Source organism: Xenopus tropicalis, chromosome 10, assembly GCF_000004195.4.
Source record: "Xenopus tropicalis strain Nigerian chromosome 10, UCB_Xtro_10.0, whole genome shotgun sequence".
Classification (NCBI taxonomy): domain Eukaryota; kingdom Metazoa; phylum Chordata; class Amphibia; order Anura; family Pipidae; genus Xenopus; species Xenopus tropicalis.
In genome coordinates, this window is record NC_030686.2 from 47,079,148 (window position 1) to 47,105,070 (window position 25,923).

The following is a 25,923-nucleotide window of genomic DNA, read 5'->3' on the forward strand; positions in this document are numbered from 1 at the left end:
GAAAAGGAAGGGGAGGTATTTAGACTGAGATGAATGGGGAGTAGGAGGAGCTGGGAATGGAGTGGGTGTAAAGGAAAAGGAAGGGGAGGTATTTAGACTGAAATGAATGGAGGAGTAGAAGGAGCTGGGAATGGAATGGGCGTAAAGGAAAAGGAAGGGGAGGTATTTAGACTGAGATGAATGGGGAGTAGGAGGAGCTGGGAATGGAGTGGGTGTAAAGGAAGAGGAAGCGGAGGTATTTAGACTGAGATGGAGGAGTAGGAGGAGCTGGGAATGGTGTGGGTGTAAAGGAAGAGGAATGAGAGGTATTTAGACTGAGATGAATGGAGGAGTAGGAGGAGCTGGGAATGGAATGGGCGTAAAGGAAGAGGAATGGGAGGTATTTAGACTGAGATGAATGGGGAGTAGGAGGAGCTGAGGATGGAGTGGGCGTAAAGGAAGAGGAAGCGGAGGTATTTAGACTGAGATGAATGGAGGAGTAGGAGGAGCTGGGAATGGAGTGGGTGTAAAGGAAGAGGAAGCGGAGGTATTTAGACTGAGATGAATGGAGGAGTAGGAGGAGCTGGGAATGGAATGGGTGTAAAGGAAGAGGAAGCGGAGGTATTTAGACTGAGATGAATGGAGGAGTAGGAGGAGCTGGGAATGGAGTGGGTGCAGCGCCGGATTTAAAATCCGAGCGCCCGGAGGCCACCCAACGCAGCCGCCCCCCGCGCATGCGCAACTCGCCCAGAGCACGCATGCGCAACTCACCCCCCCCAGCGCACGCATGCGCATTTTTGCGGGCGCCGATATGAACACATACGGAGCAGCGGGGAGAGGTCCCCGCTGCTCCGTATGGGAGCAGAACTTCGGTGCGGCGGGGCGGCATGCCGCCCCTAAATGTTTGCCGCCCTAGGCCCGGGCCTTTGTGGCCTCGCCACAAATCCGGGCCTGAGTGGGTGTAAAGGAAGAGGAAGGGGAGGTATTTAGACAGAGATGAATGGAGGAGTAGGAGGAGCTGGGAATGGAGTGGGTGTAAAGGAAGAGGAATGGGAGGTATTTAGACTGAGATGAATGGGGAGTAGGAGGAGCTGGGAATGGAGTGGGTGTAAAGGAAGAGGAATGGGAGGTATTTAGACTGAGATGAATGGAGGAGTAGGAGGAGCTGGGAATGGAGTGGGTGTAAAGGAAGAGGAAGGGGAGGTATTTAGACTGAGATGAATGGAGGAGTAGGAGGAGCTGGGAATGGAGTGGGTGTAAAGGAAGAGGAAGGGGAGGTATTTAGACTGAGATGAATGGAGGAGTAGGAGGAGCTGGGGATAGAGAGGGTGGAAAGGGAGAGAAAGGGGTGGTACTTATATGGAGATAAATGGGATGCAATGGACAGGAAGTTAGAAATGGACAGGAATAGGTGGGGTGTAGGCCATGATGAATGGGAAATAGGAAGAGCTGGAAAAAAACTGGGTGGAAAGGGAAAGGAAGGGGCGGTACGTCGGAAGGGACAGTGATAATTGGGGACAGGGACGTGATGGACAGGAAGTGTGAAACTATGCAATGGGACTAGAGTTGCCCCCTGGGCAGTATTTTAGGGCCGGCACCGGTATTACAAAGAGACAATGTACTTGCAGGTACATGGGGAAAATGTATCGCTAAGGGAAAACCGGTTCCAATGGGACCAAAATGGCGCTTTGTGACAAATTTTGTGCAACAACACCCATTAGCGAACCCTTTGCACCTCGCTGCTTCAACCAAGCTTTGGCCAGCAGGGTGGCGCTGTTGCATCCCTGCCACTAATGACATAAGCATACATAACCGGCTATCCCCTGACAGCAGCTAAAACTGGCACGGCAGCTTGCCCCCAGCCCCGAATGCCAAGCAAAACCATTATTTCCATTCCGGAGCTATTTATACATGGGAATCTTGACAAGAATGATTCTGTTTGTCTTATTTTTCCACGATGACGATGTTTTTCCTGATCCCAAATCCGCTCCAAGGTGCGACTGTATCAGCGCCACGCTACTATTTTCAGATCCTTGTTTAAATTTCAAATTGAGGAGAAATGAAATAGCGGCGGCTTGTTATACAGAGAATGGGTTTGTTTTACGCGGAGCATGGATACGTGGGCAGGGCCTAACCCCCCTTTCCTATGTTTTTTCTTATAAAATTTCCAAAAATCATCTTGATATGGAATTAACAAAATCTGATCTCCTACAGGTCATTGGGAATCAAGGTTTAACATCCTTAGTATAAACACCAGGGGGTCACTGAACAAAGTGAAGCCCACTGCATGGGGGTACCAAAGTGTACGGCACGTAGAGACCCCAAAATTATAATAGAGTATAAAAACTGTCACCTCAGCTACTGCAAACCCAATGCCACACTGACTGTGATAAAAACCACAAAAAGTAAGTTGATCCCAGAAAACCATATATTTTTTGTAAAGTGCACATTGCAAACTATGTCTTTCTACACCAAACTGCAATGCTTTACTAAATGTAGCAGCTTTTAGGAAAATTCTCGGACCTCTGCGTTCTACTGCTTCTTATCTCCCATATGCCATTAGGTTCCAAGATAAAACACTGTAAATATGAGTGCACTATGGCAGCTCCATAAATATGTAATACCAATGAAAACATGCATAACACATACTGTACTGTCTAAGGGAAACACTATGGCACCTCCTACCCATATGTATAAATACAAATATACAGAGAAGGAATGTTCTGGGCACACAATAAGCTGTACCCCCATACTGTACTGTCTAAGGGAAACAGTATGGCACCTCCTACCCATATGTATAAATACAAATATACAGAGAAGGAATGTTCTGGGCACACAATAAGCTGTACCCCCATACTGTACTGTCTAAGGGAAACACTATGGCACCCCCTACCCATATGTATAAATACAAATATACAGAGAAGGAATGTTCTGGGCACACAATAAGCTGTACCCCCATACTGTACTGTCTAAGGGAAACACTATGGCACCTCCTACCCATCTGTATAAATACAGATATACAGAGAAGGAATGTTCTGGGCATACAATAAGCTGTACCCCCATACTGTACTGTCTAAGGGAAACACTATGGCACCCCCTACCCATATGTATAAATACAAGTACACAATGAATTGGAACATTTCACTCTTCATAGTTCTGTAAATATTTTTTGCATCTCCTAACATCTGGCACTTTATAGCGTTGGGGAGATAACATCATTTTGCTTTTCTCTTCTTGTTTATGTTTCATTAAGTATCGGCTGTGAGTCCACTGTCTGATAATGTCATTAGTCACTGCTCTCTGTCCAATGTCTTGGCAGTGCTGTTTGCGACGTGTTCTTGAAATGACACTTCTCTCTATATCAGCTATAAAACTTGTGTATTACAGCAGTTCTGCTTCATTTTATTCTCTCAATATCATGTTCTCTGCATTAGGGGACTTACCTCCTTGTAAGGGGAAAGTGTTGGAAGGGTTACTGCCTGCCCTGCTCTCATTTCCCTACAGAAATAGGGGTTGGTAGCACTAGGTAGGTACCTAATATATAGGGGCAGAGACAGGGGAAAGTGTTGGAAGGGTTACTGCCTGCCCTGCTCTCATTTCCCTACAGAAATAGGGGTTGGTAGCACTAGGTAGGTACCTAATATATAGGGGCAGAGACAGGGGAAAGTGTTGGAAGGGTTACTGCCTGCCCTGCTCTCATTTCCCTACAGAAATAGGGGTTGGTAGCACTAGGTAGGTACCTAATATATAGGGGCAGAGACAGGGGAAAGTGTTGGAAGGGTTACTGCCTGCCCTGCTCTCATTTCCCTACAGAAATAGGGGTTGGTAGCACTAGGTAGGTACCTAATATATAGGGGCAGAGACAGGGGAAAGTGTTGGAAGGGTTACTGCCTGCCCTGCTCTCATTTCCCTACAGAAATAGGGGTTAGTAGCAGTAGATAGGTACCTAATATATAGGGGCAGAGACAGGGGAAAGTGTTGGAAGGGTTACTGCCTGCCCTGCTCTCATTTCCCTACAGAAATAGGGGTTAGTAGCAGTAGATAGGGGGCCAAATGACCACATAAGTGGAATTTTGTGAGGTCAAGACGACCCCAGTGGTTGGGACATTAATGACCTATGGAGACATATCAAGTAGCCAAGTGACCAATGAGGTACCAGGGGACAATGGGCCATTTTACCTTGAATTCTCCAGGTCCCTGTCGCACTTCCTACCTCCCTCAGCTTTAATACTTGTTTGTAAAGAATAAAAAGAAATCCCTGGGCCGCCCGTAATCCCGCCAGAATGGGTGGCATTTCATACCTACACTTGGCTGACCTCCCACTAACACCGGCAAGGGCCCTAAATTATTTTGGAAAATGAAAACACGTCACTTTTGTTTAAAGCAGCCGAGTCTGATGAATCGTACCTGCTGCTGCTTCTAAAGATGCCACATCCTGCGGCCCAACAATTAATGACCAATCAGGAGAAGGCCAGGCTGGCAAAGCGTTGGGCTGGAATAAATCGCTAACGTATAAAGGTAACCAAGGGGGGGGGGGGAAGGTTTATTTAGTCGTCCGTTTTTTAAATAGCCATTCAGCAGACACAGACCAGATATCCAGGGTGGGGGTGAGACTCACTGCTCTGCTCTGTATGTGCTGCTCTGCGTCTGCTCCGCTCCCAGATAAAGGGGCACTAGAGATCTATTAAGTACAGTTCAACTGCCACCTTCCCTGAAATACACAGCCCCCTTAACCCTTTCACTGAAGGATCCAACACTCAGTGTCAGCTTTATAGTACAAGTATGGGATCCCTTATCCGGAAACCCATTATACAGAAAGTTCCGAATTACGGAAAGGCCATCTCCCATAGAGTCCATTATAAGGAAATAATTCTAATTTTTAAAAATGATTCCTTTTTCTCTGTAATAATAAAACAGTACCTGTACTTGATCCCAACTAAGATATAATTACCCCTTATTGGGGGCAGAACAGTCCTATTGGGTTTATTTCATGGTTAAATGATTCCCTTTTCTCTGTAATAATAAAACAGTACCTGTACTTGATCCCAACTAAGATATAATTACCCCTTATTGGGGGCAGAACAGCCCTATTGGGTTTATTTAATGGTTAAATGATTCCCTTTTCTCTGTAATAATAAAACAGTACCTGTATTTGATCCCAACTAAGATATAATTACCCCTTATTGGGGGCAGAACAGCCCTATTGGGTTTATTTAATGGTTAAATGATTCCCTTTTCTCTGTAATAATAAAACAGTACCTGTACTTGATCCCAACTAAGATATAATTACCCCTTATTGGGGCAGAACAGCCCTATTGGGTTTATTTAATGGTTAAATGATTCCCTTTTCTCTGTAATAATAAAACAGTACCTGTATTTGATCCCAACTAAGATATAATTACCCCTTATTGGGGGCAGAACAGCCCTATTGGGTTTATTTAATAGTTAAATGGTTAACAGGTCCCATACCTGTTTATATCAGTGACTGCTAATATCCTTATCATTTACAGTAGGGGGTACATTATCCCTTATAATACATGAGTGATACTCAGAGTTCCCTGTATAACTCAGCCTGCAGCCTTGTGCCTTTATATGGGGGGCACAGAACCCCTCAGTGACTGCTAATATCCTTATCATTTACAGTAGGGGGTACATTATCCCTTATAATACATGAGTGATACTCAGAGTTCCCTGTATAACTCAGCCTGCAGCCTTGTGCCTTTATATGGGGGGCACAGAACCCCTCAGTGACTGCTAATATCCTTATCATTTACAGTAGGGGGTACATTATCCCTTATAATACATGAGTGATACTCAGAGTTCCCTGTATAACTCAGCCTGCAGCCTTGTGCCTTTATATGGGCACAGAACCCCTCAGTGACTGCTAATATCCATATCATTTACAGTAGGGGGTACATTATCCCTTATAATACAGAACCCCCCAGTGGAAGACCAGAGTGCTTGCTCACATTTGATCTGTACCACAGAAGCCAAAGCTTCAGGGAATGGATCTAAAGGCCCAGTAGAACCTGTGCATTACATACCCAGTGTCAGTAACGTAAGTAAGTCTGACACGAGACCTTCCAGCTGTTGCTGACCTGTAACCCCCGCAGTCAGGTGACAGGAGGGCTGCTTTTTTTGGCGGACCCTTGAGACCTATTATGACTGGGCCTCATTTCTGACATGAGATGTTATGTTAGTCATTAAGCCCCCCTATTAGTAAGCTCCCCCCCCCACGTGCATGAGATTTCTCGCCCTCATACCTCACATTGCAGCGTGACAGTCGCATTCTGAGCCCCCCAGGAATGAGGTGCCAAGTGGCGTCCCAAGGTCACACGCAGCTGCCCTCTCCCAACTCATTCCTTCTATTCCTGTCTGTCCCGGTGACAAAGGCCCACGTGCCGGGGGGGCTGTAATTCAGCAGGGTGTACGGTGGGGGCACATAGCGAGGGCGGAACCTGAAAACACGAGGAGAGAACAGAATGAATGGAAGGAATGTAAACAAAGAAAAGACAAAATAGTCGTGTCCTTCTCATGGGGTCTGTCACACGGCTCTTCTGCCCCTCTCAATCCTAGGCCATGCTAAGCATTGTGGGATATGTAGTACTGGCTGGAGGGGGGCTGATTAAAGGGGACATAGTGTGTGAAAAACAATATTTTGCCAATGAGTTTTTTATGTCTAAATATAAAAGGAATGGGCTTTAAATTGTAGTGTTCCGGCTGCCTCCCTTCCCAGGCTGTGCAGGGGTGGTGGAGGCACTGTAGGATAGGAACCAATCAGCAGCCAGGCTGACCTGATAGGGAACTGAAGCCTGTCTGTGCTTCTGTGACTGCAGCGCTGGGATTGGCCAGGGGCGGAGCAATGATGTTAAAGGGGCAGGACCTGAAGTCAGTGGGCCACATTTAAGGGTAAATAGTTTGAGGGCAGGTTAGAAAGAGAGAGAATAGGGAGAGTGGATAGGAGGCGGACTGGGGGCGGAGCACAAGGTATTACGACTACATTGCCGGTAAATTTGTAATACCAGCCCTGATTGGTATATTATTGGCTAGGCCAGTGAAATACCGGCCCGGTGGCAACCTTATTCAGCACCTATGGGAGGCCTCCATTGTCAGAACTGAAGCATGGTCATATGGATAGCAACCAGCTTGGAGCCAACCAGCTTGGAGAACAATGGAGTTTGATGTTAAAGTGAAAGTGCAAGGGAAACCAGTAGCGCAGCCTTGTAGGGAAACGATTGGTTAAAACTGGAAGTTAAGGCCTCGCCCGCCCTACACATGGGGGTTCTACAGCCACACAATAGATTTTTTCAGCCATTTATTCACAGGCAAAAATTGTACTGATGGGAAAACATTTTTCTGAAATTTTTGCCAAATTTTTGTAAATCCGCATTTGGGTATTGTCACTTTATGAGAAGTTCCTGTTGCTGTTTGTGGGGTGCCCAGGCAATATGGCGGCTGTGTTTGTAGGAAAGGGCTGATTGCGGATGTCCAACCTGACACAGCGCAGACGCCCTGACTTCCGCGCCTCGCAGGGGCCAGAGCCGCAACTGGATCCCAACCACTTCTCCCCTCCCGCAAGCAGACTCAGTGTGTCTCAGAAATGGATGGTCTGTCCGGGGGAATGAAAAGCCGATGCGCAGTGTCCAATCTGGGACACTGGGCGCCAGGAATATGAAACTTAAGGCTGCGGGTATTATTGTTAAAAAAACAATACCAATAAAGCAAGAATACGGCACCGAGCAGCCCAGTTCTTTGAAATAAACAAGGAGAAATTGGCTTTTAATTGCAAAATCTCTGCAATTCCCCCACCCCTTTCCTTCATTTTTAAAAAAAATAGCGGGCTAGGAGGCCAAATGGTAGCGGCCTGGGGGGGGGGGAGTGGGACTGTTTGCACCGGGCCCCCTTAGAAGATTTTCTTTGCCAGGGGACCAAGTTACCCCATTGGCCCCATAGATGTAACCAGTAGCTGTTAGAGCAGGGCGCCATGATGGTGCCAGGCCTCTCCGGAAGTCTCTATAGATAAGTTAATGGGTTATTTCTGACTGGGTGAAGCTTTGGCATTAGCACAGGTAGGTGAAGATGCTGATACCCCTGAGAGTGGGGGCAAAAGGGTCTCAGACTGTAGCATGGGAAGCCTGGGTTGGGGTACAGGGAGTGACGATCCCCCCAGTGTTGCAGACCCCTCAAGTCAACCTTCTAGGACTGTTTAGAATTCACCATATTTACACCTCTGGGGGGGGGAAGCAAAAACTACACAGATTCGGTCCCCTGGAGGTTGAAATGTGTGGTTGTGGGCTCGGTGTTGGACTGGGGTGTCAGGGGCCCACCGGGACTGAAGCATAGGGCCCCCCCAACCCAGTCGCAAGGTCCTGCTTCTCCCACTCCGTATACTGCACCCTCCTCCACGATCAGTGGGAGTTCCAGTGCACCCAGTTCTTGACTGGGAGGACACCAGTGCATATAAGTCCCAGCAGGGGGAGCCGGCTGGGGCCACAAGGTCCACTGGGTTTTTTTCTGGTGTCCCGCCAGCCCAGTCTGACCCTGTGTGGGCTACATCCATACATTGTGTTGTCCATGTTATATATATATACACAGCAGACCCTGTGGTTGTTAGGGGGGGCCCTGACCGTGGGGACTGCTGTACCTTAGTCTCCCCTCCCTGGCCCCTCTCCTACCTTAACTATAGCGATGCAGTCAGGGCCGGGGGGTGCGGTGCTATTGGGGCTGGGAGAGGAAGGACTGGTTGCGCCGGGACCTCCCAAAAGATTTTTCTGCAGGGGGGCCCAGCACAAGCAAATGACACCACTGCATGTAATAGTAACATTAGGGGCTAATAAGAGTTGATACCCCCCTGAAGCTTTTATTAGTGCCCCAGATGGGAAGGCATTGCTTATTCATAGCACAAGTACCAGTTTGTCCCATTACCCTATTCGCTTTCCCCCATTATTCCCCTCTGTATGGAACCAGCGCTGTGCCCCTAGCAGGTTCCTGGGGGGACGCTGGGAGCCCCCCCTGCCAGCGATGGCCTTACTCTCTCATTTACACAAGGCTAATTACAGCAGATTGGTCTCTTCCAGATAAGGGAGGAAATGAGTGACAGGGAGCAGAGCGGCGGGAGAGATAATCCGGCCAGATGTTGCACTCACTTTCTCTGGGGGCAGTTACCCACGTGGGGCTCCCAGGCACAGACGGGACTCATCAGCCAGGAACATCAGCTGCCTAGTCTGCAAGGCTTACGCTCATATGTACAACAGATGTGCCTCTATTGGGAGCAGCGCTACATAAACCAGATTCATAGGAAACACAACTAAAAATAGTAGCGCCTTTCCCTTTAAGATACTCGTTATATCCACGTCGGTACTGGGATAGTAACAGTGGGACGGCCCGTTCCCTTACCTGCCCCACTGAGTCATTACAGGGTTAAGGGGCTTGTATCTAGGGTATCAGTAACATTGTAACGGCATGTATGAACAGCTCTAAAGTGGGTGGGGCTAGGACCAACCTGTAGCCAATCACATCATTAGCAACATTCAAACCATTCATTGCCAGTATTCAAAGGGCAATTATTCATTTGGCAATGTTTTGTTCCCCTTGCAGTGGTTGTTATATTCTAGGTAAAGGGCAAGTAAACCCAATGCTCCTAGTATTATGTTAAATCATCCATACCTGTTATAAATGTATTAAAAAATCTTTGCTGTCAATCATATATTGCCTGCCCCGTCTCTGTGGCTCAAGCAAAGAGGCGGGGCAAAAAATTACTTTCACTTTCCATTCAACACTTCCTAGATGTTATTGTACTTCTCACATTACTTGTCTCTCCTCACTGCCTATAACTGTGTATCCCGTGCATGGGCATCAGGTGCCACACTGTGAAGCATAAACAAGATTTTGGGATGATGCAAAGCTTGTATTAATAGCAGTTTTTTTCAAAATGGCAGCTGCCCGCTTGGTGCAATGTGTAATTCCAGGACTGAGGGAAACAAGAATTATTTAATTTAAACAGTGTATGTAAAGTTTATTTTGCTCAGCTAACACAATAGAAAAGGATTTGGAATTATTTCTTAAGGTGACAGTTCCCCTTTAACAAGTGTTGGTAAATACGACTCAAGATGATTTGAGATGATCTTTTTAAAGGGAATTTTAATTGTCCTGCCGTCCTGGGTTGGGTGGGGAGAGACCTATGGAGTGATGAGGCCCAGGGTGCAGGGAAGGGTAGGTTCCATGAAGTGCAGCTTCATTAGAAATCAAGCCTTCAGTTGGCAGTTGGGGAGAGTATCAAACATAGTCATTTAGAAGTTGGGCCAGATTATTTCATGGAAGAAATTCCAGTGGAGAAAGTTTGAGGAGTGATGCTCCTCATTCAGATTTGGCAAGAATACAGTTGCTATCGGCATCAGATGAAAAACTGCTGGGGTCTACAGGAAAGATGGCCAACTGCTGGGGTCTACAGGAAAGATGGCCAACTGCTGGGCTCTACAGGAAAGATGGCCAACTGCTGGGCTCTACAGGAAAGATGGCCAACTGCTGGGGTCTACAGGAAAGATGGCCAACTGCTGGGGTCTACAGGAAAGATGGCCAACTGCTGGGGTCTACAGGAAAGATGGCCAACTGCTGGGCTCTACAGGAAAGATGGCCAACTGCTGGGCTCTACAGGAAAGATGGCCAACTGCTGGGGTCTACAGGAAAGATGGCCAACTGCTGGGGTCTACAGGAAAGATGGCCAACTGCTGGGGTCTACAGGAAAAATGGCCAACGTTAGACATCTGGTCTTCAAGACGTACCGTGCAATGTTCCATGGTCCATTCTAGGAGAAACCTTAGATGCCCAACTGTTGGGAATAAGGATCCCTAGGGGGCACAGGGCAGCGGGGGATGGGCTCAGTCTGAAGACCAGTTTGGGTAGGATTTAGGAAGACTACCTGAAAGCCCAGCTAGGGTGAGATTAGGGGTGAATATGTATTTATTGTCCTAAATATTCCTGAATCTATGGCTAAATGACAGATTCCCTAAAACTGTACTTATTTCATGAGCGAAGGAATGGACCTTCAATGGGGGGACCTGGCCAAAGGTTAGACATTCAAGTGGGGCTTGAATTGAGTATTTGAAAACCGCTGCTTCATGCTCCAGGCCAGCAAGAAGCAACTTTGATACACCAACCAATCCTAGCTTAGATTCTCATATTAAAGGGGAACTCCACCCAAACACAACTTAAGCGTTTTAAAAAGAAAACATAATTTGAAGCAACATTGCCATATATATCCAGCCTGCATCCTCCCAATCCCACAATCCCCTGCACACGTGCTGCCAATAAGGAACGGAACATCCCAGTGCAATGCGTTGTGGGTTATGTAGTTCCTGCATGCTGTGTGTAAGCTCTGGGGAAGTTGTTGCAATGTGTAACATCAGTGTTTTAGTCCCTTCTCCCCTGCCAGGATTTCAAATGGTGCAGAAGGAGAAGAACTGTTTTGCAGCTGGATTTCAGCATATAAAAATGGGATTTATTTATTCTTTTTGAAGGAACAGATGACAGTGACAGGTATATTAGGGGTTTCTGGGTTGTGTGGGGCTATTTAACAAATGCTGGTTCAGAAGCCAGAGTTCCCCTTTAACACATGCAGCCATGTTGTCTCACCATGTCCGGGCACCATTTTTGGGGTGTTAGGTCCTGCCTCTAGATGGTGCTAGAGTGCAAAGACTTGCTGGCAAAACACACCTTGCACCTTCTGGTGGTGAATTTTGGTACTTTTTTCTTTCTGGGACAAGCAGTTAGAGACATAACACGACAACGCGGCAAAGGCTCCATCTGTAGTATGTGCCCAGCCATGAGGAACACTTGCCCAGGAATCTCTTCCCAGAGGCTTTTTTCACTTGAACTATGGAGAAAACCCTGTATTATGGGTAAACAAAAATGGCGGCTTGATGGTTGCGCACTACATTGGCATTCATTGATTCCCTATTAACCTCCTTAAGCTGGAATTAGCCCCATATTCAAGCCCCCACCATAGCGTAGGAGATCGTGATTCTCTTGTATATTTCAGGATAACTCAAGTCTTTCCAAACGTTCCATTTCCAAGGCTCCGATCTTTCCAACCACTCGATCCAATCGACTCCCAACATAAAGCTGTCAAAGCCCCCGAGCCCCTACAGCCTCCCCGGAGCCAGAACCTCCAGTTCTGCGATTGTGCAACCCATCTTGCTGTCTCTCGTCCAAGCCCTGCGAGAAGGTCGCCCAAACCGTCCGGCCCAGAGAGTTTCGCCACATTGCGATAAAACACGAACCATCAAATTAGATTTTTTTTGCAGGGAATCAAAGGCAAAAGCGAGAGAAATATAACGGTCACTTCCGCGCGCGGCTGCCAAAAATGCCAAACATTTAAATGAAAAGGGCAGACGCCGGGGCTTCTCAGTAATTCTATTTAAATCCCCGGCAGCGGGGGGGGGGGGGGGAAGGAGCGGTGTTGCAAGGCCGCGGCCCACCTTATAGCTTGGCAGGGAGCTGGGGGGCTTCTTCCCCGGGGGTCACACCATCCAGATCAGATTTGTGAGGAGACAGCGCAATCTGGGATGTGCAATTATGTTTGTGTCTATTGTGGCTCACACCTTCCCAGTGTAAACACAATGTTCCATACTGACTGCATGACCAATGGAACATTTGGGGGGGACCTGTACCCCTACGGCACCATTGGTTCTGACTAAAGCTTCCATGATGTTTTTCTATTGGCACATACTGGGTGCCACAGGGCAGGACTGGGCTACTTTGTGCCTAAAGGTGCAGTCAGACCCTAAAGCACATACAGACCCGGACTGGCAATCTGTGGGTTCAGGCAAATGCCAGGGGGACTGCTGTAAGGTGCCATAGTCACTATTTATTGGGCTGGGGGGGCTGTTTGTGCCTCTGGGTACTGGGAATGCCAGGGGGGCTGTAAGGTGCCACAGACAGTCACTAGTTATTGGGCTGGGGGGGCTATTTGTGCCTCTGGGTACTGGGAATGCCGGGGGGGCTGTAAGGTGCCACAGACAGTCACTATTTATTGGGCTGGGGGGCTGTTTGTGCCTCTGGGTACTGGGAATGCCAGGGGGGCTGTTAGGTGCCACAGACAGTCACTATTTATTGGGCTGGGGGGGCTGTTTGTGCCTCTGGGTACTGGGAATGCCAGGGGGCTGTAAGGTGCCACAGACAGTCACTATTTATTGGGCTGGGGGGGCTGTTTGTGCCTCTGGGTACTGGAATGCCAGGGGGGCTGTAAGGTGCCACAGACAGTCACTATTTATTGGGCTGGGGGGCTGTTTGTGCCTCTGGGTACTGGAATGCCGGGGGGGCTGTAAGGTGCCATAGACAGTCACTATTTATTGGGCTGGGGGGGGCTGTTTGTGCCTCTGGGTACTGGGAATGCCAGGGGGGCTGTAAGGTGCCATAGTCACTATTTATTGGGCTGGGGGGGGCTGTTTGTGCCTCTGGGTACTGGGAATGCAAGGGGGGCTGTAAGGTGCCACAGACAGTCACTATTTATTGGGCTGGGGGGGGCTTGTTTGTGCCTCTGGGTACTGGGTATGCCAGGGGGGCTGTAAGGTGCCCATAGTCACTATTTATTGGGCTGGGGGGGCTGTTTGTGCTCTGGGTACTGGGAATGCCAGGGGGGCTGTAAGGTGCCACAGACAGTCACTATTTATTGGGCTGGGGGGGCTGTTTGTGCCTCTGGGTACTGGAATACCAGGGGGGCTGTAAGGTGCCACCACAGTCACTATTTATTGGGCTGGGGGGGCTGTTTGTGCCTCTGGGTACTGGGAATGCCAGGGGGCTGTAAGGTGCCACAGACAGTCACTATTTATTGCTGGGGGGGCTGTTTGTGCCTCGGGTACTGGGAATGCCAGGGGGGCTGTAAGGTGCCACAGACAGTCACTATTTATTGGGCTGGGGGGGCTGTTTGTGCCTCTGGTACTGGGAATGCCAGGGGGCTGCCACAGACAGTCACTATTTATTGGGCTGGGGGGCTGTTTGTGCCTCTGGGTACTGGGAATGCCAGGGGGGCTGTAAGGTGCCACAGACAGTCACTATTTATTTGGCCGGTGGGGGGCTGCTTGGGCCTCTGTGTAAATGAAACACTAGGGCCTGTTTTGTACCCCAGTCCAGGCCCGGACACAAAGTCCAAATGCCTTTTGCTGTCTAAAGTGGCCAAACCTTCTTTACCCCATTTGAGTGCAATTTCATGCAGGAATGCCCATGCTGCCAGCTGGGGGGGTCAATTTGGGGCACAGCAACGCAGTCCACTAAAAACAGTCTGAACACAAAAGTGAAGTAAATGCCCCCCTGATATAATCTCCAATAATCAAACATGAAGGCGCACGTTGCCCATGAAAGCCAAGGTGGTGCCCAGCGCCTTTATCTGCCGGAATCTCCGGGACAGAGTCGGTGCCGGGTTATTTCCAGACATTAATACTGCTGCCCAAGCGTTCCGAGGCTCTCGGGGTAACAGCCTCGTATATATATATATTTTATCTGCAGAACAAGATCGTAATGAGATTCCAGAGGAATGTTCTCTCTGGACCCAACTGGCAGCCGCGAGGCGGCCTCGTATTTTCCGTCGATAATATCTGCAGAAATACAAATTGCTGCCAGCGCCGTCATTAGCACAAACGACTCGCTCTGATTGAACGGCGACTAATTGGCTGCAGGGTTTCGCTGGCACCGGGAAGCGCACATCAGAGAGATTTAATAAGAGTCAGCAACTGAAGCGAAGGATTGTCGTGGCGTGGTCGTATGGTTCAGCAGCCGCGGATTCACCGGGAACGACTGGTCGTGGCAGAAGGTGCAAGATGCGCATTTACCCCCTATGTAATAAAAGGCATTAAGTGTGGCCAGTAGCAGTAACCCATAGCAACCAATGAGATGTACATTCACCTGTTATTGGGTAGTGGGGGAGGTAACAGGTATGAGGTATGGAGGCAATAGGACAAGATGGAGACAGTAGGGCAAGATGAAGACAGTAGGGCAAGATGGAGACAGTAGGGCAAGATGGAGACAGTAGGACAAGATGGAGACAGTAGGGCAAGATGGAGACAGTAGGGCAATATGGGGACAGTAGGGCAAGATGGGGACAGTAGGGCAAGATGGGGACAGTAGGGCAAGATGGAGACAGTAGGGCAAGATGGAGACAGTAGGGCAATATGGGGACAGTAGGGCAAGATGGGGGCAGTAGGGCAAGATGGGGGCAGAAGGGCAAGATGGGGGCAGAAGGGCAAGATGTGGGCAGTAGGGCAAGATGGGGGCAGAAGGGCAAGATGTGGGCAGTAGGGGCAAGATGGGGGCAGTAGGGCAAGATGGGGACAGTAGGGCAAGATGGGGACAGTAGGGGCAAGATGGAGACAGTAGGGCAGGAATGGAGACAGTAGGGCAGGATGGAGACATAGGGCAGGAATGGGGTAGGTAGGCAAGATTGGAGAACAGTTTAAGGACAAGATGGAGACAGTATGGGCAAAATAGGAAGACAGTAGGACAAGATGGGAGGACCAGTTAGGGCAAGATGGGTTTAGTAGGATTAAGATTTGGAGTACAGTAGGGCAAGATGTAGACAGTAGGGCAAGCATGGGGCGTATATAGGACAAAGATGGAGACAGTCTAGGCAAGATGGAGACAGTAGGACAAGATGGAGACAGTAGGGCAAGATGGAGGCAGTAGGGCAAAGATGGAGGCAGTAGGGCAAGATGGAGGCAGTAGGGCAAGATGGAGACAGCAGGATGAGATGGTGATAGTAGGACAAGGTCATGACTATAGGGCATGATGGGGACAGTAGGGCAAGATGTAGACAGTAGAGCAAGATGGAGACAGTAGGACAAGATGGAGACAGTAGGGCAAGATGGAGACAGTAGGACAAGATGGAGACAGTGGGCCAAGATGGGGACAGTAGGGCAAGATGTAGACAGTAGAGCAAGATGGAGACAGTAGGACAAGATGGAGACAGTAGGGCAAGATGGAGACAGCAGGACAAGATGGAGACAGCAAGACAAGATGGAGACAGCAAGACAAGATGGAGACAGCAGGACAAGATGGAGACAGCAGGACAAGATGGAGACAGTAGGGCAAGATGGAGACAGTAGGGCAAGTGGAAGACAGCAGGACAAGATGGAGACAGTAGGGCAAGATGGAGACAGCAGGACAAGATGGAGACAGTAGGGCAAGATGGAGACAGTAGGGCAAGATGGAGACAGCAGGACAAGATGGAGACAGTAGGGCAAGATGGAGACAGTAACCCTGTTGTTAAGTACAAATCCCAGAACCCCACAATAGACAATAATGTAAATATTCCCCCTATGCCTGTTACACAATTGGAAGCGCATGAAGAGAGGGAAGCCAATATAGCAGCCAATAGCTAGAGACAGTAAGTTACAATGGTCCCCTCGTCACAGCCCAGTAACCAATCAGATGTCTGCTTTCATTAGACGTTTTGTCTTCACCATCTGAAACTCTATGATACAGGGAGAGACTAAACAGTGGCGCAAGTGGGTGTCAGATTGTCCAGAGAAAAAAACAAGCATTTCCTTAGAAATATAATATTATTCCTTTTATCTATGGACACATTTAATGTTTATCCTTTTCTTTCCTGTAACTATGGAACTTTATCATCTTTTTAAGGAAAACACAAAGAATTTCACAAAACCTCGGCATTGAGTCACGTCGGTTCTTTCTACTGAATTACGGTTCAATTTCATGAAATTTACTGTATTGTGTGCGTTTGTGAGACGGGGAGGGATACAGGGAGCGCCCTCTAGTTGTTGTGCCTATATACTATATATGGGCCTATTATACGCTGTAATCAGCCGTATGGGGAAAAGGCCAAATCAAAGCTTCCAAAAGGGGCGGGGTTTGGGTGGGGCGTCGCTGGACATAACTGGGTGGGGTCTAAGCCAACTGGAAGTATCATAGCCAACTGGTAACCGTTGACCGCTGTTACCCCACCCACCCACTTCCTATTTGGTCTACTCGGTACCACCCCCGGTCTCCCCCTCAAATTGGTCTGCCACTTTCACTACTTGCTACCCACCTGCCCTGCCAATAGCACCCACCCCAGCTGTGTGCACCCAAGCCATGTGCTTTTTCTACCTACCCTATTGGCTACAGTCTGTAAACGAGCAGCTAAAGGATCTCTCTGAATACACCTACCAATAGGTCATCACCCATAAAGGGGTGGGGCTAAGAGTGTGCGTTCTACTCAGCCAGTAAGACAGGGTGATTTGCTCATGCAGTATCCAAGTCTGCCAGCCAACCAGTCAGTTTTTCTACCTAAAAAAATGACCTTTGAATAATTTATTTGCTTGTGTTGTAGAAAATATATTTTGTACAAAACCCTGCTGGGAATAAAGCACAGGCACAAACCTACATTGGGTGTCACTGTCGCTTTCTTTGAAAAAGATATGTTTCTTCTGCCCAACCCAATAAAACCCATCTATCAATCTAGCTATCATCTATCCTTTATCTATCAATCTATTTATGCTTTATTTATCTATCTTTACTATCTAACTATGCTCTATGTATCTATTCATCTATCCTTTATCAATCTCTCTCTTATCTATCTAATTAAGTAATCTTAATAGTAGGGCAAGATGGAGGCAGTAGGGCAAGATGGAGACAGTAGGGCAAGATGGAGACAGTAGGGCAAGATGGAGACAGTAGGGCAAGATGGAGACAGTAGGGCAAGATGGGGGTAGTAGGACAAGATGGAGACAGTAGGGCAAGATGGAGACAGTAGGGCAAGATGGGGGTAGTAGGACAAGATGGAGACAGTAGGGCAAGATGGGGACAGTAGGGCAAGATGGAGATAGTAGGGCAAGAGGGACACAGTAGGGCAAGATGGGGACAGTAGGGCAAGATGGGGACAGTAGGGCAAGATGGAGGCAGTAGGGCAAGATGGAGACAGTAGGGCAAGATGGAGACAGTAGGGCAAGATGGAGGCAGTAAGGCAAGATGGAGACAGTAGGGCAAGATGGAGACAGTAGGGCAAGATGGAGACAGTAGGGCAAGATGGAGACAGTAGGGCAAGATGGAGGCAGTAGGGCAAGATGGAGGCAGTAGGGCAAGAGGGACACAGTAGGGCAAGAGGGACACAGTAGGGCAAGATGGGGACAGTAGGGCAAGATGGAGGCAGTAGGGCAAGATGGAGACAGTAGGGCAAGATGGAGGCAGTAGGGCAAGATGGAGACAGTAGGGCAAGATGGAGACAGTAGGACAAGATGGAGACAGTAGGACAAGATGGAGACAGTAGGGCAAGATGGAGACAGTAGGACAAGATAGGAGACAGTAGGACAAGATGGAGACAGTAAGGGCAAGATGGAGGCAGTAGGGCAAGATGGAGAGCAGTAGGGCAAGATGGAGACAGTAGGAGCAAGATGGAGACAGTAGGGCAAGATGGAGACAGTAGGGCAAGATGGAGACAGTAGGGCAAGATGGCAGTAGGGCAAGATGGAGGCAGTAGGGCAAGATGGAGACAGTAGGGCAAGATGGAGACAGTAGGGATGGAGACAGTAGGGCAAGATGGAGACAGTAGGGCAAGATGGAGACAGTAGGGCAAGATGGAGACAGTAGGGCAAGATGGAGGCAGTAGGGCAAGAGGGACACAGTAGGGCAAGAGGGACACAGTAGGGCAAGATGGAGTCACTTCTATCTATCTATCTATCTAAACTTTATATATCAATCTTACTTTATTTATCTATAGTTTATCAATCTATGTTTTATGTATTTATTCATCTATCCTTTATCTATCAATCTATCTATGCTTTATTTATCTAATCATTTATATATCACCTATCTATCTATCTATCTATCTATCTCTAACTGAGTAGCTTTTATGTTGCTGTCTCAGTAGAATCTTCCCGTCCGACTGCCCCGCTACAGATGAATTGTGGCGCATAACATGTCAGGATCGGGCAGATAAAACACAGAGTTGGATTCAGATAAACTGAGCGTCAGGAGAGCCGATGTTCACGAGCCTAATCTGCAGGGCTGGAAAGGAGACACGAGGCTTTGAAGTGATTAAACACGGTCCAAACGTTCCGGCGCCCCGCTGAGAGAGGAATGATCGCCCTCCATCAGCAGGTCATAGACTGGGAATTATCTGATGGAAAACGAGGACACAAAGAAACCTAAAGAACATTCAGATGGACTGGCCGATTGGGCCAAGGAAGGGACACAAGGCAGGTTGCCCTGATGTACAGGAAGGTCAGTGCTTGGATCCAGTCCGGCACTGAACCCATAGGTACTGTGGCCCAGCTACAGAGTTCTATGGCCCAAGTTCTATGGCCCAGGTACAGAGTTCTATGGCCCAGTTACAGAGTTCTATGGCCCAAGTTCTACGGCCCAGCTACAGAGTTCTACGGCCCAGTTACAGAGTTCTATGGCCCAGTCACAGAGTTCTACGGCCCAGTTACAGTGTTTTGTGTCCCAGCTACAGAGTTCTATGGCCCAAGATCTACGGCCCAGCTACAGAGTTCTACAGCCCAGTTACAGAGTTCTACAGCCCAGTTACAGAGTTCTACAGCCCAGCTACAGAGTTCTATGGCCCAGCTACAGAGTTCTATGGCCCAGCTACAGAGTTCTATGGCCCAGTCACAGAGTTCTACGGCCCAGTTACAGTGTTTTGTGTCCCAGCTACAGAGTTCTATGGCCCAAGATCTACGGCCCAGCTACAGAGTTCTACAGCCCAGTTACAGAGTTCTACAGCCCAGTTACAGAGTTCTACAGCCCAGTTACAGAGTTCTACCGCCCAGCTACAGAGTTCTACGGCCCAGCTACAGAGTTCTATGGCCCAGCTACAGAGTTCTATGGCCCAGCTACAGAGTTCTATGGCCCAGCTACAGTTCTACAGCCCAGCTACAGAGTTCTATGGCCCAGCTACAGAGTTCTCCAGCCCAGCTACAGAGTTCTCCAGCCCAGCTACAGAGTTCTCCAGCCCAGCTACAGAGTTCTATGGCCCAAGTTCTGCGGCCCAGCTACAGAGTTCTATGGCCCAGCTACAGAGTTCTATGGCCCAGCTACAGAGTTCTACGGCCCAGTTACAGAGTTCTACAGCCCAGCTACAGAGTTCTACGGCCCAGCTACAGACATCTACGGCCCAGCTACAGAGTTCTACGGCCCAGCTACAGAGTTCTACGGCCCAGGTACAGAGTTCTATGGCCCAGGTACAGAGTTCTATGGCCCAAGTTTAAGGCCCAGCTACAGAGTTCTACGGCCCAGTTACAGAGTTCTACGGCCCAGTTACAGAGTTCTACGGCCCAGCTACAGAGTTCTACGGCCCAGCTACAGAGTTCTACAGCCCAGTTACAGAGTTCTACAGCCCAGCTACAGAGTTCTATGGCCCAGCTACAGAGTTCTATGGCCCAGCTACAGTTCTACAGCCCAGCTACAGAGTTCTATGGCCCAGCTACAGAGTTCTATGGCCCAGCTACAGAGTTCTACGGCCCAGCTACAGAGTTCTACGGCCCAGGTACAGAGTTCTATGGCCCAGGTACAGAGTTCTATGGCCCAAGTTCTACGGCCCAGCTACAGAGTTCTACGGCCCAGTTACAGAGTTCTACGGCCCAGTTACAGAGTTCTACGGCCCAGCTACAGAGTTCTATGGCCCAATGGTGGCATCTTGCCCTAACACCACCCTCTTGTCCTACCATTGTCATTTTTCCCTACAACACCTAAAGTTTTGGCCTTTGGTGGCCATGAATCTACGGGCAATCATGTCATCAAGCTACATCTCCCACCACACCCTAGAAGTTATATACTGGAATGAGTTGCTACACAGTGAAAGAGTTACACGTTTACTGACCAAACCAATAGTGACCATTAGGGCTAGTGACTTGGACTGACTTGGAATCTGTTGAAAATGATTAAAGTCGGAGCAGCTTTGAGGTAGGTTGCCCTTTACACCACCGGGAAGATGCTGTTCTACACTGACACAATGTCTTTGAATTGTTCAACTGGATTCCTGAGTCCCTCTCCTCCTGCCCCACCTCCCGGTGCCTACAAATACCTCAGGCTCAGAATATTCTCTGGATTTAATGCACACCAGACCTAAAGGATAAAACATCCCAAGCACGGGTTCTTGCCTCGCCGCCGCATTGTTTTCATGGTTCAGGGTGTGGCGGACAGAGTGGATTTTGGAAACTCATAAGTCTTATTTTGAAATACATCAAAAGGAGGAGTGAATCAAATAGATTTGCTCCATCTGCCAGTTTTACTCAATGCCAACGTAGCGCTGTGTTGCACTGGGAGACATAACAGCTTTTCAGCAACAACCTGGAATAAACATTCAACTTACATAAAATTATGGTTTTTTTATCATTTTTCTATGAATTGATATTTATCCTAGTAAACAGCAAAGGTTTTGCTCCACCCACCTTACGGAAAGAGGCCCCCCTTGGTATTAGATGTTATATTACAATATCAAAGATAAAGAACGAAGAGTTCTGTTGGTTAAGGCAACCAGTGTTCCAGTTCCCAGAATCCCTTTTTACCATTTGCACTTAGGAGAGCGTATTCAGGTACAGACTTTCCTGATTGGTAGAATGAAGAGAAGAGCAGGTCCAAGTCAATGTAATGGTCATTGTTGCCAAAACATTGAATGATGTTCAAAGAACTGGCCCACAGGCAGAATGGAGCCGGGTATGTACTGGTTCAAGGTACAAAGACAACTAGAACAAAGGCAGCGGATCTGTAACTCCCCTTAACTGCCCCATAGATTACAAATTGTGAAAATGGTTTGCCCTCAGCTTTCCTTCACGAGCTCGGGCGTATCTACCTTTGTGCACCAAATGGAAAAATAAGTCATGAAAAAAAAGTACAAAAAGTAAATGTTACCAGTTGACACTGCATTATATCAGAGGTCCCCAAAATGTGGGCTAGGAGTTGTGTCTCAGCAACAGCAACTTGGGTTATAAAAGATTGAAGTGTTACTGGTTGAATCTAGCCATCTTGCCCTGCTGTCTCCATCTTGCCCTACTGTCTCCATCTTGCTTTACAGTCACTATCTTGCCCTGCTGTCTCCTTCTTGCTTTACAGTCACTATCTTGCCCTGCTGTCTCCATCTTGCCCTACTGTCTTCATCTTGCTTTACAGTCACTATCTTGCCCTGCTGTCTCCATCTTGCCCTGCTGTCTCCATCTTGCCCTGCTGTCTCCATCTTGCCCTGCTGTCTCCATCTTGCCCTACTGTCTCCATCTTGCCCTACTGCTTTCATATCACCATATTGTCACCATATTGCCCCAATGTTTTCCTTTTGCTCTACTGTCTCCATCTTGTCCTACTCTTTACATTGTGCCCTACAGTCATCATTTTGCCCAACTGCCTTCATATTGCTCTATAGTCGCCATCTTGTCCTACTGTCTCCATCTTGCCCTGCTGTCTCCATCTTGCCCTACTGTCTCCATCTTGCCCTGCTGTCTCCATCTTGCCCTACTGTCTCCATCTTGCCCTGCTGTCTCCATCTTGCCCCTGCTGTCTCCATCTTTGCCCCTACTGTCTCCATCTTGCCCTACTGTCTCCATCTTGCCCTACTGTCTCCATCTTGTCCTACTGTCTCCATCTTGATCTACTGTCTCCATCTTGCCCTACTGTCTCCATCTTCCCTACTGTCTCCATCTTGTCCTACTGTCTCCATCTTGCACTACTGTCTCCATCTTGTCCTACTGTCTCCATCTTGTCCTACTGTCTCCATCTTGCACTACTGTCTCCATCTTGTCCTACTGTCTCCATCTTGTCCTACTGTCTCCATCTTGCCCTACTGTCTCCATCTTCCCTACTGTCTCCATCTTGTCCTACTGTCTCCATCTTGATCTACAGTCTCCATCTTGTCCTACTGTCTCCATCTTGATCTACTGTCTCCATCTTGTCCTACTGTCTCCATCTTGATCTACTGTCTCCATCTTGCCCTACTGTCTCCATCTTCCCTACTGTCTCCATCTTGCTCTACAGTCGCCATCTTGCTCTACAGTCGCCATCTTTCTATACAGTCGCCTTCTTGCCCTACTGTTTCCATTGTGACCTACAGTTGTCTTTTGGCCTTGCTGTCTTCATCTTGCCCTACTGTCTCTATCATGCCCTACAATCACTATCTTGCACAACATGGGGCAGGGACCCCCATCCTCTTGTGTCCTTGACTCTTAACTTATTGCAACTGTAACTGTATCTTGTATTTATTTATTTGTATTTATTGTTGTATTTTGTATTTTTCTATTATTATCTTACTAACCCCCTGTTTGTATTAATCTATTCTACAGTACAGCGCTGGGTACATAAGTAGCACTTTATAAATAAAGATATACATACATACATACATACAACAGTCACCATTTTGCTTTGTAGTCACCATCTTGCCCTGCTGTTGCCATCATGTATTACTGTTGGCATCTTGCCCTACTGTCCTTTGCATCTAAATTTACTGTCACCATCTTGTTCTACTGATCTTGCCCTGCTCCAACTTTTTCCATGGCCTCTAGAACAGCTGCTGCCCTCCCACCCTTCCTACCCCGAGCGGATACCCCATGGGGGCCATACCATGTACAGAACTCATGTGTATTTGTGCCTAATTCCCACCCCTCAGAGGCAGCGCTGCCATCAGGAGAGACTGGAAGCTGCTGTTAATGCCTGAAAGCCCTTCTGTTGGGCCCAGCAGGGAGAGTGCAGGCCGGCACTAGAACAAAGGCATTAGCAGCAATAACAATAATGGTTACTGTGATATTAGGGGATCTGAGAGGATTTATTCAGGCTCCTGCCAAGTGACTGACAGGCATTTATCATACCTACCTCGATGTTTGGATTCAGAGCATTCAGGGCAAGTTCTCATCTCTTTGGCAACGGAGAGCAAGAAATCAAGAGCTCTGCTCAGACGAAAGCGCGGCCAAAGAAATGTCTCCCCGCCGGCCTCTGGCACTGTCCGACCCCCCCGGCCCACAAGGGGCACCGAGCAGAACTCATAGGAACAGCTGCATGTCATTAGCAATAAGGCAGAGACGCACCGAAAGGAAATGAAAAAAAACAGCGGCGCAAGGAAAGAAACGAATCCGAGAAGAAAAAAGGACTGTGTGTGAGGCCTCTCGACTCTTTTACTTCTCAGGATTAGGGTAACTGGGTCAGTGTGTGTTACCTGCCGGGGTACTTTCAGGTGCACCTACCATGCTGGGCCAAGCCAATCGGGTGCCCTAGGCGACCTGGTCAGCTTGGCCTACCCCAACCAGCTACCCGCCCCCCTCCCCGTGTGTGAATGAACACGGCGCGCACACAGGGCAGCGTGGTTGGCAGGGCTGCTGCAGTGGGGGAAAAGGGCCTGGAACTGGAGGTAAGTACCTGATTTGCACCCCCCCATCGTTACGCCCTAGGCAGGTGCCTTTTTTGCCTACCCCTAGTTCCAGCCCGGCTGGGCTCCTACCAAGCATCAGCTCTAGGTAGGAAAAATGGGCAAGATGGCAATTAGGGCAAAATGGAAACAGTAGGGCAAGATGGAACATGAAGGAAAGATTTAGACAAAAGAAAAAGATGGCTACTGTAGGGCAAGATGGAGACAGTAGGGCAAGATGAAGACAGTAGGGCAAGATGGAGACAGTAGGGCAAGATGGAGACAGTAGGGCAAGATGGAGACAGTAGGGCAAGATGGAAACCGTAAGGCGAGATGGAAACAGTAGGGCAAGATGGAGACAGTAGGGCAAGATGGAAACAGTAGGGCAAGATGGAGACAGTAGGGCAAGATGGAGACAGTAGGGCAAGATGGAGACAGTAGGGCAAGATGGGGACAGTAGGGCAAGATGGAGACAGTAGGGCAAGATGGAGACAGTAGGACAAGATGGAGACAGGAGGGCAAGATGGAGACAGTAGGACAAGATGGAGACAGTAGGGCAAGATGGAGACAGTAGGGCAAGATGGAGACAGTAGGACAAGATGGGGACAGTAGGGCAAGATGGAGACAGTAGGACAAGATGGAGACAGTAGGGCAAGATGAAGACAGTAGGGCAAGATGGAGACAGTAGGGCAAGAGGGAGACAGTAGGGCAAGATGGAAACAGTAGGGCAAGAGGGAGACAGTAGGACAAGATGGAGACAGTAGCAATAAACCAATATAAATGGCAAGACAGATCTTTTTTGCAAAATTTCACGCCTTTTACATATTTCCTTTTGGTTTATTGTGATTTATAACCATCTCCCTGATGGCAAGATTTGGCTGCCATATTAATATTTCCCAGGAGGAAACCGGTAGCAGGAGCGGAACGTGAGCTCCTGGGGACAGACCCTCAAATCAAACTGCCGTACGGAGAAATGAAAATGAAAAAGGAAAGTAGGAATAAGCCGAACATCTGGAGAGGCACGGTCTGCTCCTAAACTGGAACATCTGGCCCCGCTGGTAGCAATGAGCATTAATGTGGTTGTGAAATACCTACAGGTGGCTAAATAGGCCTCCCTTCTGCCCCACTTATCCCATGGCTGGGGTACAGATATTCCGCTCCTTGCCTTAGCTTCAGTCTTAACCCCCACACTGTATAGGGAAACACTATGGCACCTCCTACCCATATGTATAAATACAAATATACAGAGAAGGAATGTTCTGGGCACACAATAAGCTGCACCCCCATACTGTACTGTCTAAGGGAAACACTATGGCACCCCCTACCCATATGTATAAATACAAATATACAGAGAAGGAATGTTCTGGGCACACAATAAGCTGTACCCCCATACTGTACTGTCTAAGGGAAACACTATGGCACCCCCTACCTATATGTATAAATACAAATATACAGAGAAGGAATGTTCTGGGCACACAATAAGCTGTACCCCCATACTGTACTGTCTAAGGGAAACACTATGGCACCCCCTACCTATATGTATAAATACAAATATACAGAGAGGGAATGTTCTGGGCACACAATAAGCTGTACCCCCATACTGTACTGTCTAAGGGAAACACTATGGCACCCCC

At 48.3% G+C, this 25,923-nt stretch overlaps 1 protein-coding gene across 1 annotated transcript in view; it reads right to left on the reverse strand.

Moving 5' to 3' along the window:
* The window catches only part of myocd (myocardin), a 131,819-nt gene that overhangs the window by 79,043 nt on the left and 26,853 nt on the right, over nt 1–25,923 (reverse strand). The window contains exon 2 of the mRNA XM_004918412.4: nt 6,243–6,437. The gene's annotated coding sequence lies outside the window, so the exon portion shown is untranslated. The remainder of the gene's footprint in view (nt 1–6,242; nt 6,438–25,923) is intronic.